Below are 19,700 nucleotides of genomic sequence, written 5' to 3'. Positions count from 1 at the left end.
ATACAATTGAAGTCGAGTACTTGAATCAAATCGAAACATAAAAAGCTCTCGATAAACAAACAGAATCTGAAATCCTCAAATTTAGTTTGAAGGGGAGAGGTTTTGATAATCCAAATTCAAAAGGGGTACAAAAAGTTCTGAAATCAAGATTTAAGGAAATAACAACAGCTGCGAAACTTTCTATCCGACATTGAATGCGAAAAATAAATAGTCCCACCAAACGCGTTATGGACAATTTTTCATTGTGAATGAACCATTGAATATAGAAACCTCAGAAGGATTCAATTACAATTCCAAAGAAGAAACGTGTAATTCCATTTGCAATAGCTCGGAATATTCGTAGAAGACTCGGAATATTCGTAGATAGATTTGTTTCTCTGGAGCATTTCGGCCCATTCCCGACGAAGCGATTGCTTAAGTTGATCGACACTTTGGTATTTTTTTAACAATTCTTGGTTGACGGGTGCTAAGTGCGATGGTGCTGAGTCCTATTGGAATTTCCAAGGACTGCGACCAAAATGTTTGCGTACTCAAGGCTTTAATACACCCTCCAGAATATTTTTACGATAATATTCGGCATTTACTCTGAAGCCACGGTCGATTGATACGAGGGGAGGGCAACCATCGGCTGTTATGGCGGCCCACACCATTTTGTTTGTTTACAAACTGTGGGACAACGAATCTTTTCCTATCGGAGAAAACCAAATTCGGCAGTTCATCACTTTCGGCCAAGCAAAGCAACTCTTTAGCTCTTTCGTTCTTGCACTTTTTGGAACTTCAATGGCTTTACCCCGAGCTCATTTTTCAATATTTGCCGAATGGAATATTGCGATATGTTCACCTCACGAGCCATTTTTCGATCGGGTTTCGATCAAGCCGCTTCTTTACTTTTCGAACCATTTCTGATGAACCATTGCTGATGTTGCTGTTTTCTTCCGTCCACTTCCTTGACGTCGGGCTATGCTACCAGTATCACGGTAACGAGCGATGGTATGAGACACAAAAAATTTATTCACCTATAAATGCTGGAGTGTTCTAACGATAGCCACTTGTGGTTTCCAGCCAAATATAAAGAAGTCACACTATCACGCTTGAATTCCATCACGAATAACTTTTTTTTCTAGAAAATTCTCACAGAAATGCTTTTGTACGCTTGTAAACAATATAATGAGCTGTCACTGGAAAATTTTTAAAAGCTAAAGTTGCTCCAATAAAATCGGTTTTAAGTATAGCAAACTATAATTTGAAAAAATGCTAGTTCTAAGATATTTGATATTTAAAATGGAAAAGAAAATATAAAAAATAAAAAATATATTGCCACTTTATGAGTTTTGGTGTTTTAAAGGTTTCGGTCCAATTTTCATGCGAATTATTTGTAATATGAAATTACGAAGGGACGTGTGGATCCTTTCGAAAAGGCTACATTTTGCCATTTTTGTGAATTTTTATTTTTATTATTTTTTCATAGTTGTGCTCCCCCGAATGACTGCAAGAATAATTTTTGTGTAATGTAGGACCAATTTCTGGTAGGGCCCCCCTGTACCTCTTGATATTGGGTTTTAGGTTTCTGTCCCAGTTTTCACTCAAATAAGCCTTTTTCGGAAGTTTGGAGTTTTCAGTCCTTGGGAGGTGTCTAATCTCCTTCCAGGACCAAACATCAAATAAGATTGTTATACCGAACACCTGAACCCGGAGTGTCATATTTTTAATATGGAAGAAACTAAATTTAAAATTTTTATGAAAAATTTCAAACTCAAGTTTTCTATAAAGCCAAGAATGTCATGGTCATATGAAATCAGATAGTTTCTTCACTAAAACTTTATTACAACAACTATCTAAGATATCTAAGAGTTACAACAATGGACAATATTTTTTTCCCCAACCTCAAATTTCATTTGATTATTTCTCGTCTCATCAATTCTCTATGCATCCTTTTTTTATATTTTATGTTCCCTCCCAAAAAAAAGGGATGAGCTTTTATCTAGCGTATATTATTCTTGTTAACATCTAATTTTTCCGAGTTTGTCACAAAAATACCACACTTTTTTACATGTTGTTAGACAGCCGTTGTTGTTGCCTTTCAGGATCAACCAAATATGAAAAAGAGGAACGACAGGGCAAATTTATTGGCCACGGTACATTTAGAAATTTTATCAAGGGAGAAAGAACAATCTAAAGTTGGAATAGACGACGACGACGGAGAACCGAGCATATCATGGAATGCGACAGCTAACTTCTATGCAAAATGACAAAGGCAACAACAATGAGAACTACAACAACACCAACAAAAAGGTGGAAATGATGGGAAAAACTGAAATGAACTAACCAAAGAAATAATCGAGAAAATGGAAATGAGGGCGTCAAGCGTGAAATTAAATTTGTTGTTGTACTTATCGTTTTCTGAAGACCATAACTAACTCAAGTCAGTGGCCAACATTGGGTGACACAATCATAAAAAAAACTCAGGACCAAGATATTATGACAATCCTACCTACATACATATATGACAATGAAAATGAATAGAAGAAGAGAAGAATGGCGAAAATATAAGTCGTCCATAAAAAAGGGGTATCCATCTATGAAAGGCCACAAAATTGAAAACATAAATTAAGAAATTTTAAATTTTTATCACAAAGGGTGGATGGGACGGCCACCCAGCCTGACTTGCTGTTTATTTATCATTACAATATTTATTTGGACAAGGAAAAGTTGCTACCAAATAACACCACCCAATGAATAACTGTTGGTGTTACGCTTGATTTATTTCCTCTGCTTTTTTAACCCCATCCTGCAGTCTAAGATGGGGGAAAGAGCTAACTTTCGCTGTCTTGGTGGGACTTTTCTTTTCTTTTGTATTTTTTTATCATTTCACTTTGGCAATAAATAAAAATCATACTTCAACACATTGTTCAACACACCCACACTTACACACAAAAACACAATGGCAAAGGTAGATATTTTGAAAACTTTTCACCTTTTTTGAGATGTTCAAAACCCAAAACCCCTCTCTTGACTTTTTTTCTTCCTTACACGTTTACACGCAGCAGCTAACAAAGTTTATTACAAATTTCTGCATATCATTCAAAATGGAATAAGGTTGTTAACAGAACGCAAGATAAATGAAAGTATTAAAAAAATAATTTAGAAAAGGTATGAAACGAATCGGAAATACCCTGCAAAATTACAAATAAAATACTTTGAGAACCTAATACATAATTATAGGAAAATCTCATAAGATTGTGAAAGTAGTGCTAAAAAAAGGAAACAGGTGTAACGACGTTTTTAAAGTTTACACCAAATAGTAACCTAAATAAAGATTGTCCAAATTTTTTTGAAATTTTCGGATAAAGATTTCTTGGAACCCGTGCATTTTAAGTATAAATTGTCTGCGGCTATATTACTGATAACAATACGAGGATCATTTAGGTCGATCAAAGGAGTCACCAAAGGCGTATTCTTATGCCCTCAGCCATATAGCCAGAGAGGGTATACAGGTTGAGATGAAAAAACTGCAACCAAATTCAGACTGCTGTCATTTCTAAGCCACACGTCCGACAGCTGTTAAAATTATTCCAGTGACAGCTCATTATATTGTTTTCAAGCGTAAAAAAGCATTTTGGTGAGAATTTTCCAGAAAAAAAATTATTCGTGATGGAATTCGAGCGTGATAGTGTGATTTCTTTATATGTGGCTGGAAAACCACAAGTGGCTATCGTTAGAGCACTCCAGCATTTAAATGAAAATAAATCTTTTGTGTCTCGTACCATCGCTCGTTACCGTGATACTGGTTGCGACGTCAAGGATGGGGACGGAAGAAAACAGCAACATCAGCAGAAATGGTTCGAAAAGTATAGAAGCGACTTGATGGAAACCCGCATCGCCGTAGTCGAAAAATGACTTGTGAGCTGAACATATCGCAATATTCCATTCGGCAAATATTGAAAAATGAGCTCGGGGTAAAGCCATTGAAATTCCAAAAAGTGTAAGAATTTACACCGCAACAGAAAGAAAATAGACTCAAAAGAGCTAAAGAGTTGATTCGCTTGGCCGAAAGTGGTGAACTGCCGAATTTGGTTTTCTCCATCTCCTATGAGAAAACATTCGTTGTCCGGCAATTTATAAACAAACAAGACGATCCGCTCGTGTTTAATTGCCAAAGAGGTCAGCTGAAAATATTCACCTTCTCATGGTGATGGTGCGGGCCGCCATAACAGCCGATGGTCGCTATCCGCTCGTATTAATCGACCATGGCATCAGAGTAAATACCGAATATTATTGCGAAAATATTCTGGAGGTTGTATTAAAGCCTTGGGCACGCCAAGATTTTGGCAGCAGACCTTGGACATTCCAGACCTTGGACATTCCAACAGGTACCTCGCTTTATTTCCTGCGCAAAATGGCTCCAAAATCTCCGGATACCAATCCATTGGACTATTGTGTCTGGAGTATTTCGGAAAGCATCTCAAGCAAGCGCTTCGCCAGGAATGGGCCAAAACATTCGGGCAGCGTGTGACGGTTTTAATGTCCATGAAGCTCATAAAACGCATCCGATTACATTCAGCCTCGGCACATCTCAAAAGTTCTATCAGTACAAGATTTGTTATACAGGTGGTAGAGGTCGGACCATTCCTTCTGCTACCTCCCCCACAAAGGGACAATTTTTTTGAATAACCAAAACGATTATAAAATCCTAAATAATCATCCGGTTCTCTTCACATTTCGAACATCCAATTATTTTTACTAACACAATAACTGATGTGAAAATGGAATATATAGATCCACTCCCACTGGTACCTGCCTCACAAAGGGTCAAAATTATCCATGAAGCTCATACAAAAACAAAATTAACATCCGATTTCATTGAGACTTAGTACATCGCAATATTTCTATCAATACAAGATCTGTAATAAAGATGGCAGAGATCGGACCATTCCTTCTGGTACCTCCCCCACATAGAGTTCAAGATTTTGAAAAACAAAACGCTGAAAGTTAGCGAAATAAGCTTCCAACTCCCTTCACATTTTATTATTTTCTAAAAATTATCACATGTCTCATATAAAGTGAAGGAAGTAGTCGATAAAGTCCAAACCTGGCATGTCGCAATATTTATATCATATTTATTTAGATCCGATACGAAATGGTCAATATTGGTCCATTTCTTCGGAACCTACCGCATAGAGAGTCAACAGTTTCAATAATCATAACAGAAGTCAAAATATATTTAATTAAATGAACCTTGGTTGAGGGTATACATCTGTCGGCAAAACCGACTGATACTTTTCAACTTCTTTGGTACTTTTTTTAATAATATGGCTTAGATATGTTATTCTAAAGAGACCCTTTTAATACCTCACATTTAACCCTACCCTACAGATAAATATCATCTTCTATAGGGCACCTGAAAATTTCCAATATTACTTTAGGAATGTAGCAATGTAGCACACACACGCACCCTTCTCCTTTACTTGAGATTCCTTCTACACTCTCGCATTGTTTTATCATCCTTAGATATTAACTGTTTCCGTTTGTTTTTGTTCTTGTTTTTTTTTGTACTGTTGTTATTGTTGTTGTTTTGCCTGAAAGTATTTTGTGTTAACACATCAAAAACTTCGTTCGTTGAGTTATTTAAACAATTTGTTAATAAAATACTTTGAAATGTAATTGCAAGGAAATTTATTGCCGGCAATTTGTTACAAAACAAATACCGGGACGTAGCAAAATTTATTTTTGTATTTGTTCAAAGGTTGGTATTTTTTTCTCATAAAATTCTAGAGCTATTTATTTCGTTAACTTATTTGAGTAGAAAATCTATTGCATATCTTCGGATATTGTTTAACAATGTAAAATTCGGTGCATACTTTTAGGATAAATAAAAACAGAGAGAAATTATAATGAAGTTTGATCATATAATTTAAATATAATTAATTATAATTAATAATTAAATATAGATGTTAGTTATAAATAATAACCAGAAACGCCAATTAGAAAACAGAAATCCTCAAAAAAACATTTTTTTATCAATCAAAACATACTCCAAACTGGACTTCATTTAACCTAGAGAATTTAAAGCTAATTAAATTCAACCACATTAAATGCGGTATTTGTTCAACTCTCTCTCTCTCTCCTTTTTTATATCTCATTTTTTCTCTCTCTCTCTCTCCCTCTATTAAAAGTTATGTCTATTAACAATTCAACCTAACACAACATTACAACTGTCACTTTTGTTTGTCCGCATGTCGTAGGGCTGTTCGGTTGGAATTCATTTAAAAGCAATTAAAAACCAAAAAATTAAATAAATTGCAATCCTTCACATTAAAAACCATAATTTCATTAACCGTCCACAATTTGCCAGGCCGTCGCCATCATCATCATCCAAACCCATTTAAAGACAAATATTTGCATTTACATGCCTGACTTTTAATAATTTAAGCCAACACTTTGTGCAAACAACCGGCAAACCGGTCCGAACCGACCAATAGGCCCAGAGGCGGTAATTTTCATTTTGGGACTGCATATAAAATACAAAATTATTTTCTCACTACCAGCCGGGCTCAGCCTGCCCGCACCAAAAAGGGAGAGTGTCGTTTTCTATGATGGAGAAACTTCAAACTGGTTCGTAATTTTATTGTCAAACTCAGACAAAAGGTAAATAACTGTTTTAAAATGCAATTTCAATTAGCCCTGAAAACAAAAGATGCCATCTCGCCTCTCACCACCACATTTCTTGGACATTTTCACCTCCACCACCACCTTAACCGTCACCCACAACCATTTTCAATGTCAATTGTTCAACAATAATGTTAACAATGCTTTTGAGTACCCCTCATTCCAAGGGCAGGGGATTCGGAGGGTTGGTGCTATACACAATTGTCATACTTTACAATATCAGCCACAATAACAACAACCAATAAAATCAACAACGGCTAAAAGGGTACAACAATGCCACAATAAAAATTGAAATCTGACTTGAGGCTATAATAACAAAAATGAGTTTTCCGTCAGACAGCCAGCCAAACAGCTAGGCGGCCATCCTGCCAGCCAGCAAGAGGAGAGGACAGAAAAAACAATCCCAAAAACTCAGACCATTGTTTTTATTAATAATGGACTTTTTTCATTTTTTTTTTTTTGACATAGCTTTTTCCCTTCCCGTGCTTTGGCTTTTGTTCGTTAGCTTCATTCGATTTTGGGTGCCAGCCATCAAACATTCGCAGGATACTCGGCTCAACGAGTCACTGCGTTCGTTGACTGCCAACTACAAATCGTTTTGATTGTCTGTTGCAATTATTTACGCACTAACTAACAAAGCGGCGAATTGAAGCGGATGAAATTGTTAGAAAATGGAAAAAGAGAGAGAAATGTTGTTTGCAAAATAATTTGAAATTGCGTTTCTTTGTGTTGGTGTTGTTGTTTTTGTTGTCGAAGACAAGATGGCGGGAAGGGGCAAACTATCCTATGATAATAAGAATTTAATGGAATTGTGGTTTATAAATGGCCAAGATGAAGCTATTTTTGACAATGTTCTAAAAAGAGAGATATAATTTATGCATAGCGGGGAGAGAATCTTCTGGAGTGATCACAAGAGGCAGGTTAAAAAGATACGCCTGCAAAGATCCCAATAAATACGAATATAAGAACACATTTATATAGGATAAAATTGAGATCTTGTTGGCTCCTAAAAGAGCGAATATAGTCGAAATGGAGAATACAGGATGATGGTTTTTTGGCGACCAGAAAAAAGTTCATTTATTGGACCTCAATAGGTTTTAGCAGTTGAAGAAAGGTACAAAGTGAATGAGAATTGTTTCACCCATAAATGTTGATTGGCGCGGTAGACCAAATATTACGATGTTTGTATGCGTTGTGATGTCGGCGTTCGAAATTTTGACAATTAGAAAATAATCGGGAACTTTAATGAATGGTCGTCGGGCTTACAAGTGGTAGATAATCAAGGTTTACGATGTAGGGGATGGGAATGTTTTTGTTCCCGTCCAGGCCATCAAAGGATGTTCGGGTTCGCCAGGTAGATATGTTCAGGAGCAGCTGTCTAGGCCTTCTAAAATGGGATCGGGACCTGTTCAGACTCAGCTCACCTAAAGTTCGCTCGGCTAAGATCTGGACGACAACATTCCAATCACCTACAGAATGTTGTTGTCCAGGTGTTCTAAGTTGGGAATACGTAGTATAATCGTTCAGGGACGGTAGTTCAAAGTAAAGATACTCCGAGGAATTATTCAGATCCTCAAAGGTTGTTCGGGTTCGTCAGCTCACGACGGATAATTTCGAGTGCAGCTGTCTAAGCCTTCTAAGATGGATCGGGACCAGTTCAGGTTCAGCTCAACTTAAGTTCACTCGGCTGCCGATGTTTAGGCTTTCTTAGATTGAACGGAACTCGTTCCCTATCGTCAGTTTCTGTTGGGTTGTTCGGGTTTAGCGCTGCTTGGATCGTCTACAACGGCTTGAAAGCTATTCTACCTAGCACATCGGTTCATGATTGTCTCCAATTAACTACCCATGTTTGAGCTATGAAGCGATACAACTGCCGAAGCTCATGTGAGACAATGAGATAAAGACTCCTATGAAACAAAGATCCGAATTTTCAGTGGAACAATGTGTCAAAGCTGGCAGGATAGAAAATCTTTCAGAAAACCACTGACAAACCTTTGGAAACCCACCTGCAGTAACAAGCCTGTCTCATCGTTACCCAAACTGAATACTATATGTGACTGGAATTACAAAGTGAATAAGAATTATTTGCCTTATACGGTAAACGGCATTTTGGGAAAGCTGAATTACGAACGTCTCTCTGACTCTAGGCTTCCTTATTGCAAGATTAAGTAAAAATCGCTCTTTTATGTTCTTTCAATTTTGTTACTCTCTGATTGCATTGTTTTTCAGTGATGCATATTGTATGTGTGGCGAGAATAACGAAAGAGACGAACTTTTAATTTCTCTCGAATTTATCATTTGCCTGGCCCAGCAATAGTCTATAGGTGAAAAAAATTTAAATTTTAGATAAAAAAAATTCTCTTCGTCTCTCTATCTTCCTCTCTCTTTTACTCTACAATTTAGAAAACCACTGCTGAAGTTTCCTTTTAATATTTCCATTAAATTACCCGAACGATCCCTTGGCAATCGCCCCTTTAAACATTCCACAACACTTAATTTCGCAAAGACAAGTTTTAAATCCTCCATTTATTATTCCTAAATTACAGCGAATTTGAATTTTACTCGGGACGACAATGTGTTCGTCATCATGTTGGCATATCAACTCCTAAAGCAAACATCTGTCATTAGTTTCAGTTATCTGCAAGAATGTGACTTTGCCGGCATTGTTGTGGGGGCGTTTTGTTTGTCATAGCTGCTACTGTTGTTGCTGTTGTTGGCACAGTTGTTGTCAAGTAATCTCGTGTGTCAATTTATGTCACAACACGTTCCTCAGTTTCACATAACTATTAGAAGCGAGCATTGCAACCAGCCAACCAACCAACCAACCAGCCAGCCAACGAACTAACCAGCTGTTTGCAGTTTCCTTTGGGGTCCTTTGCCAGGAATGTCTCAACAAAAATCTCTGCAAGTCAAGATGATGCCAACCGAGAAACCATCTAATGCTTCTTGCTCCTCTCCTCCTAATGTTGTACTGCTGAGTTTAGTGAGTGATTTGACTAATTGCTTCGCAAATCTTTGTGTAAAAGTTTTTTTGTTGTAGTTTTTGTTGTAAAATTAATTAAAATCTTCAAGTCATGTCATGAAATGGATTTTGTTTGTTTGTTTTCATTTTGCATCTTTAACTGTTATGCTGCTGGGTTACAATGTCAGTTGGGAGCAGAGAGTAGTACGAAGCAATGGGCGTTGCCCTTAAACGTTTAGATTGTATATTGAGAGGTATTCTATAGAGAAAAGAGACTTAGAGAGCTATATGATAAATTGAGTAGTTTTTGTGATCTCTTTGGTGTATAGAATACATTCAGAGAGGTTTTTCATGAATAAAAAGGCATTTTGATGGTGTTGCTGAAAAAACATTCAATATTTTTCTTCTGAAAAAATCGTCAAAAATATAATATTTTTAGAATTTTTTTCAGAAATCTTGAATTATCTCCCTGTCTTCAAATCTCTCGCAATATTAGATTTATTTAATTCTAACTTTAATTTCGCTTTTCCCATTGGGAAGTACAAGCAATTCACCTAGCGGAGCCTTGACAAAACACCAAATGAGAGTATTTTGACCACTTAAGTCATATTAAGTACGAGTTTCTCTGCTTTTTATTTATTTATTTATTTTTTTTTTTTTTTGATTAAACTTTATAGGCAACCTGAAGGACAGTCTGTAAAAGTTTTATATCTCGAGTTGTGTTGGTTTAAACTTTAAAATTTCAAAATAAACCACGAAAAAATTCGAAAGGAAAACAAATATATTTACAACTAACGAAATATCGTTCAAATTTCCCATCACACCTCTATCCATTGCAACAATATTCAATTCCTCTATTGCAAAAATTGAATATTTCCTGCCTTAAATTGATATTGCAGCATCCAGCAAGAAAAAAAATGTAACAACATTTCCCTAAAACACAGACAAACTAAAGATCAACCACCTCCAAAGACACGATGCAGGTAGGAAGGCAGGAAAATGTCATTCGAGATGTTTTATTAAATATCCCCGCTCGACTTTATGTCCAACAACAAATAATATTCCATCAGAAGTTCTAGCTTCTGAATTCCTGTTGTGTAACTATTTCAGCATTTAAGCCGAATAGTTGATGTAGCTGTTGTTGTTGTTATTTCTATGACTTTGTACGTCGTTGCAATGTGGTGGCTGTGTGTCAGAGCAACTTAACCAGAAACCAATAAAAGCAACAGCAACACAACCCGAGCAACATTGTTATACTTAAAACTTCAAGGCTAACATGGTAACAACTATCAGCTAAACACAGAGACAACATACTTCCATCACCAACACCACCTCCACCACTACTACTACAATCTAGGCAACCACAGACAGCTCAAACGCCCTAACCAGAGCACATAAACACACACCCTTACACGCACATAGACATTGTTATATCTCCACCACATCATGTGCATAGTTTTAGGAGGTTCGAAACCATTCACAACCACTTTGAAGCGCTTTTCCAAACGGAAAATAGAAAATGTTAAAGTATAAAACCCCTCGACGTTCTGGACTTGAATGTGTTAGTATTTCCCTATAAATCGTCGTTTGTCGAGGTATCTACTCCGCCTTCACGTGTGTGCGATGTTGTTGCTGTTGCTGCTGTTGTAAAACAGAAACACGGCCAACATCTCTGGCAGTTGTAAACAGAAAATACCATTTTACGAAAACCACAAATATTTGTTAAAAATTGAGAGTTGCTTTTTTTGTGGTGTTCGTTGGGGTATTTTGTAATGCTTGAACACCATGGAGTTGGGAGCGGAGAGATATTAGAAAACTAGGAGGTTGGTATGGGATCAACAGGTAATTAATAGAGCTGTAATGGGGTAAAGGGGAGAACATTTCATATATCTTAGTTCAATATTACTAACTTTAACAGAAAATATATTTGTAAAATATTCCGAAAAAAATGAGGTTTTGGTCAAATCAAAATATATTTTTTTTAAATCCACCATTAAGACTCTGATGGTCGATACAAAATCGACTCTGATTGTCGATTAAAAGAAATCTTAAAAAAATTCACGTTTGAGGCTTTGATGGTTGATAATTTTTTTTTAACATCCATTTTTTAGACTCTCAAGGTCCATAAAGAATTTTCTTTAAAAAATCCAAGTCAAAGGCTCTGATGGTTGATAAAAAAAACATTCTTTAAAAAATGCATTTTTAAGACTCTGACGGTCAATAAAGAATTTTCTTTAAAAAATCTATTTTAAGACTCTGAAGGTTGATAAAGAATCCACATTTGTGGTTCTGATAAAAAAAAAAAAATCTTTAAAGGTCAATAAAGAATTTTCTTTTAAAAAAATCCATTTTTAAGACTCTGAAGGTTGATGAACAATCCACATTTGTGGCTTTGATTATCGATAAAAAATTTTCTTTAAAAAATCCACGTTTGAGGCTCTGATAGTTGATAAAGATTTTTCTTTAAAAAATCTACGTTTGAGGCTCTGTTGATCGATAAAAAAATTTCTTTAAAAAAACCACGTTTGAGGCTCTGATGGTTGAAAAAGATTTTTCTTTAAAAAATCCACGTTTGAGGCTCTGATGGTTGAAAAAGATTTTTCTTTAAAAAATCCACGTTTGAGGCTCTGATGATCAATAAAAAATTTTCTTTAAAAAATCCACGTTAAAGGCTCTGATGATCGATGAAAAAATTTTTCTTTAAAAAATCCACGTTTAAGGCTCTGATGGACGTTAACAATTTTTTTCTTTAAAAAATCCACATTTAAGGCTCTGATGATAGATGAGAAAAAATTATTTTAAAAATCCACGTTTAAGGCTCTGATGGTTGATAAAGATTTTTCTATAAAAAAAATCCACCTTTAAGGCTCTGATGATAGATGAGAAAAAATATTTAAAAAATCCACGTTAATGGCTCTGATGGTTGATAAAAATTTTTCTTTACAAAATCCACGTTTAAGGCTCTGATGATAGATGAAAAAAATTATTTTAAAAAACCACGTTTAAAGCTTTGATGGTTGATAAAGATTTTTCTTTAAAAAATCCACGTTTAAGGCTCTGATGATAGATGAAAAAAATTATTTTAAAAATCCACGTTTAAGGCTTTGATGGTTGATAAAGATTTTTCTTTAAAAAATCCACGTTGATGGTCGATGAAAAAAAAATTCTTTAAAAAATTCACGTTGATGGTCGATGAAAAAAAAAATTCTTTAAAAAATCCACGTTGATGGTCGATGAAAAAAAAATTCTTTAAAAAATTCACGTTGATGGTCGATGAAAAAAAAAATTCTTTAAAAAATCCACGTTGATGGTCGATGAAAAAAAAAATCTCTAAAAAATCCACGTTTAAGGCTCTGATGGCCGTTAAAAATTCTGTCTTTAAAAAATCCACGTTTAAGGCTCTGACGATCGATGAAAAAAAAATTCTTTTAAAAATTCACGTTTGAGACTCTGACGGTCGATGAAAAAAAATCCTTTAAAAAATCCAGGTTTAAGGCTCTGATGGTGGATTTTACAATTTTATATTTCTAAACAGATAACCAACCTCATAAACTACCCTCAAACTTTCCCCACACAACCTCAACGACTTTCAAACACTCTAATACACACACACACACACCTGCACAACTTCAATTTAACAGACACATTTTTGGCAACACTAACTAACATTACTGGTTAAACGTTTACAAACTATGTTAGCAGCAGCTACAGGCAACAAACTCGGCATACCTTAACCTTTTTTTATGAATTACTCTGCAACTAACTACCACTACAAGTGTGGATGATTGTGTGTCTGTTGTTGTCGACACAAAAAAAGTAGGAAAAACTAAAAAAAAACAACAAATCGAAGGAAATTGTTATACATGTTGTTCAATTACTTTTTAAAACTTGAAACATTTTTGCCATGATGTTGTAGTGGATCACACACATGTAAGCAAACATTACAACACTCACACACACATACACACAAACTTCATATGCAACCATAAAAAGTTTGCTGTACTCCATGGATGTAGAAACACACAGATATCTGTCTCTCGTTGAAAAAAATAAAACAAGGGACAATCAAACAAAAAAAACTAAAACGGATTTAAAGTTCTTCGAAACAGTTTACCTGGGCCTATGGCATGTAAGTGTAATTTTGTTGTCTCCACACGCACACACACACAAACATGTGTGTGTCTTTTTTCCATGTTTAAGATTGTATAAGTGTGTGTCCATGTATTACATTGTTTGCCTTTGGCAACACTTTTTCCCTGTCGGTCTTTAGGCGGAAATTACATATAACCAGGCAGTCTGGCAGACGGACCGACAGACAAAACACTTGGTTTGTATACATGGCCCTTTTCTTTGCCGAAGACCTGTTGGGATGACTGGATACACTCCGACGACTGTTGTATGGCAAGGAAAATGTAAACAATGTAATTGGTTGGTTAGTTGTAGGAGTTAAGGTCTAGGTCCTGTGCCCAGGCAACACTGAAAGAAATGAAAGATGGGGCTCAAAAAATATGGTTTAAAAATGGAAATAGAAATTCCTTTTCGTTGGTGACTTATGGTGAAATTTGATGAGGAATATTTTTGTCTTTGATGTCATCCCTCTAAAATGATGCCTTGCTGGGGAATTTTGCACAAACTCAAATAAAGTATGATTATAGCCCTAACATGTTTTTTTTTTTTTAATATTTTTGAATTCCTGGCGTTTAGGTAAGTTAGGCTTTTGATATTTTCTGCGACTTATAGTAGAATTTTATGACACCATTTAAAAAGGAGTTTTAACCATATTTTGAAAAAAGGACCAAAAAGACACTCTTGGTGACTCACTTGAGGGTTAGATTCCAAGACCAAAATAATCTTCGAATTGTTACCAGTGATACTTCCTCAGACACTATATACCTAAAATGCACGGATCCCTAGGAATCTTAATTTGAAAATTGGAAAAAAAATCTCCTCCTCTTTTAGACTATATTGCGATATATGGCTGTATCGGAGTTTTATACACCCGTCTTCTATTATTAGATCTATTTTCATTATCTACTGGGGATTTCCGGTTATTATTGAAAAAAAAAGAATTGTAAAAGTGTGGGGATTTTTGAAAACTCGTCGCAGTTGTTAACTCATTTTCATTTTTCTGAGAACTTTCAAAATTTGGTTAGGTTTGAAGTGTGAAAACATGGACAAGTATGAAAACTTTTGTTTTTTTTTTTATTCAAGGAATTAAGACCGTCAATTTTTGATTCCCAAATATCATAAAAATTGATTTTCCTATGACGTTGCTTTATCTGATAAATATGATTTTTTATTTCTAGAACCTAGGTGTTTCTAATATTTGAATTCTCAGTTTCTTTATTCAAAACACTTCGATATCCAATTTCTCTCACTGCATCGTTGAGAAAACTTTTAAATTCCTCTTCTGTCATGCATGAATGCCAAGGTTTTGAACAGAAATTCCAATTATTGCCTCACATCGGCATGTTTGCAACAAAAATCTATCGATGCCATTGACGATGTCGTTATAGACTTCCATGCCAGAGCATTTGGCCATGTAACCACTCACTTTGGATTATTTATGAACTACAAAACGGAAGAAAAAGCAGAACAAGAGCAACACCACAATTTCTAACAGTTGTTCAGAAGTTGGTGCCAAAATAGGTGCCAACATAACTCTGTGTGGCCGAAAGTTTTGAATATCTATCTCATCCTGCCTGGTTGGTTGGATTAATGGAAAAATGTGGCACGTCTTTTTGTTAAACAAAAAACCAACAAAAGAAACAAGATAGGTAACTGGTGCTACAATATCCTGTAACATATCCTATTAATATGATTTGTAAACGATACATATCCGGTATTTGTAGAGCCAACCATTACCAGGCCATATAACTCAATTTTTCCAGGCTACAGACCAAATATGACCACAGCACGAACTGGAATTTCCACACGACTCTTTTTCTGGTTTCCACAAAAAAACTGAATATGAGTTTTATGAGCCTCGAAAACAATGTATTTACAACCTCAATTGTTGGAGATCCAACCCACCCAACCCCCAGAAACATTTTTGCCTCTTTGATAACAAAGTTGCTAAAGGACTTTCAGGTTCTTTTTGAAATGGACATTCTTTTCCATCACAATGATGTAATGTTGCCCGGAGAGAGCGGGAGGGAGAAAGAGAACTTATGCTGGCTGTAGCTCTTATCCATCTTCCTCGTGGTGCTAAGAAAAGAAGCAGAAAACAAAAAAAGGGGCGCAACATGCATCCACACATGTCTGGCCCTTGGTCATTAGGAAAACTCTTTGCTGGATGTTTTGCGTATTCAAAACCCAAAAAAGAAGGCACTGTTAGCCAGCGGGTGTTGCAAAGTTGGATCGGAACAACCGCAGACAATTGAGTTTTGTGTCTATGTCGAGCAACACACTGGGGGGAACTTAGCTAGAAAGCAGACATATTCTAAGGGAGTAATTTGGGGAAATTTTGGATGAATGGAGGATAATGTATCAAAACGGAGAATGAAAGAGAGGAAGAGAGAATATGTTCTCTGAAAAAAAGGTAGTTAAAAATAGATACATATTTTCCAAAAATAAAAAGAGAGACCAGCATAGACGTTAAGTCACAGGATAAATAAACGTGGATTTTTTAAATAACTTGTCTGAAGGACCATCCGACCAATAAGATTTTTTTCCTAAGAACTTTCCGCCCTAATAAAAGTGGATTTTTTAAATAACTTGTCTGAAGGACCATCCGACCAATAAGATTTTTTCTTAAGAACATTCCGCCCTAATAAACGTGGATTTTATAAATAATTCCTTCCGCAAGAACCTTATATATTTTATTATATATATTCTCAAGGATCATCGGACCAATAAACGTAGATTTTTAAATAATTTTTCTCCAGGATCATCGGACCAATAAACGTGGATTTTTAAATAATTTATCCAGGCCATCCAGCCATTAAACGTGGATTTTTCAAGTATTTCTTCTCAAGGATCATCCGACCAATATACGCATATTTTTAAATATTTTTTCTCCAGGACCTTCCGACCAATAAACGTAGTTTTTTTTAAATATTTTTTCCAGGACTTTCCGCAAGAATATTCCGACCAATAAATATGGATTTTTAAATAATTTTTCTCCAGGACCTTTTGACCAATAAACGAAGATTTTTTATATATTTCTTCTGAAGGATCATACGACCAATAAACGCATATTTTTAAATATTTTTTCTCCAGGACCTTCCGACCAATAAATGTGTATTTTTAAATAATTTTTCTCCAGGACCTTCTGACCAATTAACGAGGATTTTTCAAGTATTTCTTCTCAAGGATCATCCGACCAATAAACGCATATTTTGAAATATTTTTTCTCCAGGACCTTCCGACCAATAAACGTAGATTTTTTAAATTATTGTTTTTTCCAGGACTTTCCGCAAGGACATTCCGACCAATAAATATGGATTTTTAAATAATTTTTCTCCAGGACCTTCCGACCAAAAAACTAGTTTTTTAAATAATTTTTCTTCAGGGTCTTCCACAAGGAACTTCCGACCATTAAACGTGGATTTTTTATATAATTTTTCTCAAGCATCCTCCGACCATTAAATGTGGATTTTTTAAATAAATTTTCTCAAGAATCACCCGACCATAAAACGTGGATTTTTTAAATAAATTTTCTCAAGAATCATCCGACCAAAAACGTGGATTTTTGAAATAAATTTTCTCAAACATCATCCGACCATAAAACGTGGATTTTTAAATATTTTTTTCTCAACGACCATTAAACGTGGATTTTTTAAATAAATTTTCTCAAACATCATCCGACCATTAAACGTGGATTTTTTAAATAAATTTTCTCAAACATCATCCGACCATTAAACGTGGATTTTTTAAATAAATTTTCTCAAACATCATCCGACCATTAAACGTGGATTTTTTAAATAAATTTTCTCAAACATCATCCGACCATTAAACGTGGATTTTTAAATAAATTTTCTCAAACATCATCCGACCATTAAACGTGGATTTTTAAATATTTTTTTTCTCAACGAGCATTAAACGTGGATTTTTTAAATAAATTTTCTGAAGAATCATCCGACCATTAAACGTGGATTTTTTAAATAAATTTTCTGAAGAATCATCTGACCATTAAACATGGATTTTTTAAATAAATTTTCTGAAGAATCATCCGACCATTAAACGTGGATTTTTTAAATAAATTTTCTGAAGAATCATCCGACCATTAAACGTGGATTTTCTCAAAGACCATATAAAAAAAAATAAGAAACCCTTTCAAGTCCCCCACAGTGTCCAATTCTCGTCCAATCTGCCAGCCACTGTTAAGCTACAGTGGCGATTGTCAGTTCAAACGCAAACATGATGTGGTTGACCAACGAGTGCGAAGCTCCAAGAATAATCTGAATAATAGTTAAATGTACTTTTTGTTCCGTCCTCCTCCCCCCTCAAGGAGTTCGGCAGGACAATAACCAACAACAGCAGCACAACACCATAGGGTCACTACACAGGAACACCAACAAAGGCCACAACCCAAATGGGGGTAGGAGGATTGAAGTTTGATTTAACAATGTTTGCATTGACTGATTGCTACAGACCATTACTTGGGCGATGTTGAGCTGCATTGTTTCTTTGTGCAGAGAACTTTTCAGAGGCACATAAATTGTTGAAAATTAAATTAAAATTAAAAAAAGCGAAAAGCACAAAATCTAAACGACAAAGTTGGAGTTTGAGTTTAAGGTCACCTGTCTAGCCATTCTTCCAGTTCATGGCTGCCATAATTTCCCAATTAATATTCATTGATTTCTGTCTGCCGACATGGATATTGCTTTGGTCCAGTTAAGCGTTTTCATTTACATTAACCACTCCACAACGCTTCACATCACATTGACAGTGGCAATCCATCATAATCTTAAGCACTTTATGCAAAATTTGTGAAAAATCAAAAAAATCGAAAAAAAAAGTTGCGGACATTCTAAACAAGTTGCAGCTGATGCGTTTTACGCTTTTTTCACCACTACCGGGGCCATAGAAGTCATCACAGACAATAACTGTCGTCCGTCGCCTAAGGTCATGCCATGATTTACCGACTGCCTTTAATGCCGATCATTAACCAGGGACGGCGGACGGCTGGTAAAGCTCATCACAGTCTCATCGTTTGCTGTTGGTTGCCTTTCGCCATTGCCAAGTGTTGTCACTCCAAATACTAACGATGACGGGCCAGGCCAGACCATGTGATATCGATGGCCAAAGTACCAACATATCGCAAGCATCGCCAAGGGGCTAGGAAGCCAATGACTGGCTGACTGACTGGCTAAATGGCTATTGCTTCACTTGTTCCACTTGATGGCGAAATTGATGTTGCAGACATAATATTGAAGAGATAATAACAACACAGGGCAACAGCAGCAGCAACAACAACAATGACAACGACGGCAACAACATCAGCAGCAACCAATATTGATTTATGATAGATGCTCATGCTCACAATCTGATGGAGTTACTTTGGCTTCTGGAATATGCAACCGAAAAAAAAAACCCATTGACATTTAATAATGCCTTTTGAAGGGGCGGGGGAATAAGGATAATATTTTAACCGTTTAAAAGTTTTTGCGGTAAAATATCAGCTTGGTAGGGGTTTTAGAGATCATACCTTGACGGCTTTTACCTTGACGGCTTTAGCTATGAAGCCATTGCACATGGTTCGCGATACGATGCGTCCCCAAGCGTCCAAGATCTCTCTTACCAAGAGCTCTCTTGGAGAGTGGTAGCCCTCCACAGAGCTCCAGGTCTATTCGGCAGGTACCAATACGATAATCCGCTATATGGGTCTCACTTCCCTTTTGGTTAGGGGTTGAGGGATATCTTACACCTCTGCTGCTCTATAGATCATAGCAGCCGGTTGAGAATACAACTAACAGGTTTTGGTCCATATAGCACAGGACTAGTCACCCTAAATGCGAATTTCAGTCAATATATTGTTACCACGGGTTTACAGGACCATATTTAGTACATTTTAAGGATGCTCCTAGTGGTTTATCATCAGTCTGCCAATTTTACCGTCATCCTGTCT

This window comes from Musca domestica, unplaced genomic scaffold (assembly GCF_030504385.1).
Source record: "Musca domestica strain aabys unplaced genomic scaffold, Musca_domestica.polishedcontigs.V.1.1 25, whole genome shotgun sequence".
Classification (NCBI taxonomy): Eukaryota; Metazoa; Arthropoda; class Insecta; order Diptera; family Muscidae; genus Musca; species Musca domestica.
The sequence above is the reverse complement of the archived record's forward strand: the minus strand, read 5'-3'. Positions refer to the sequence as shown.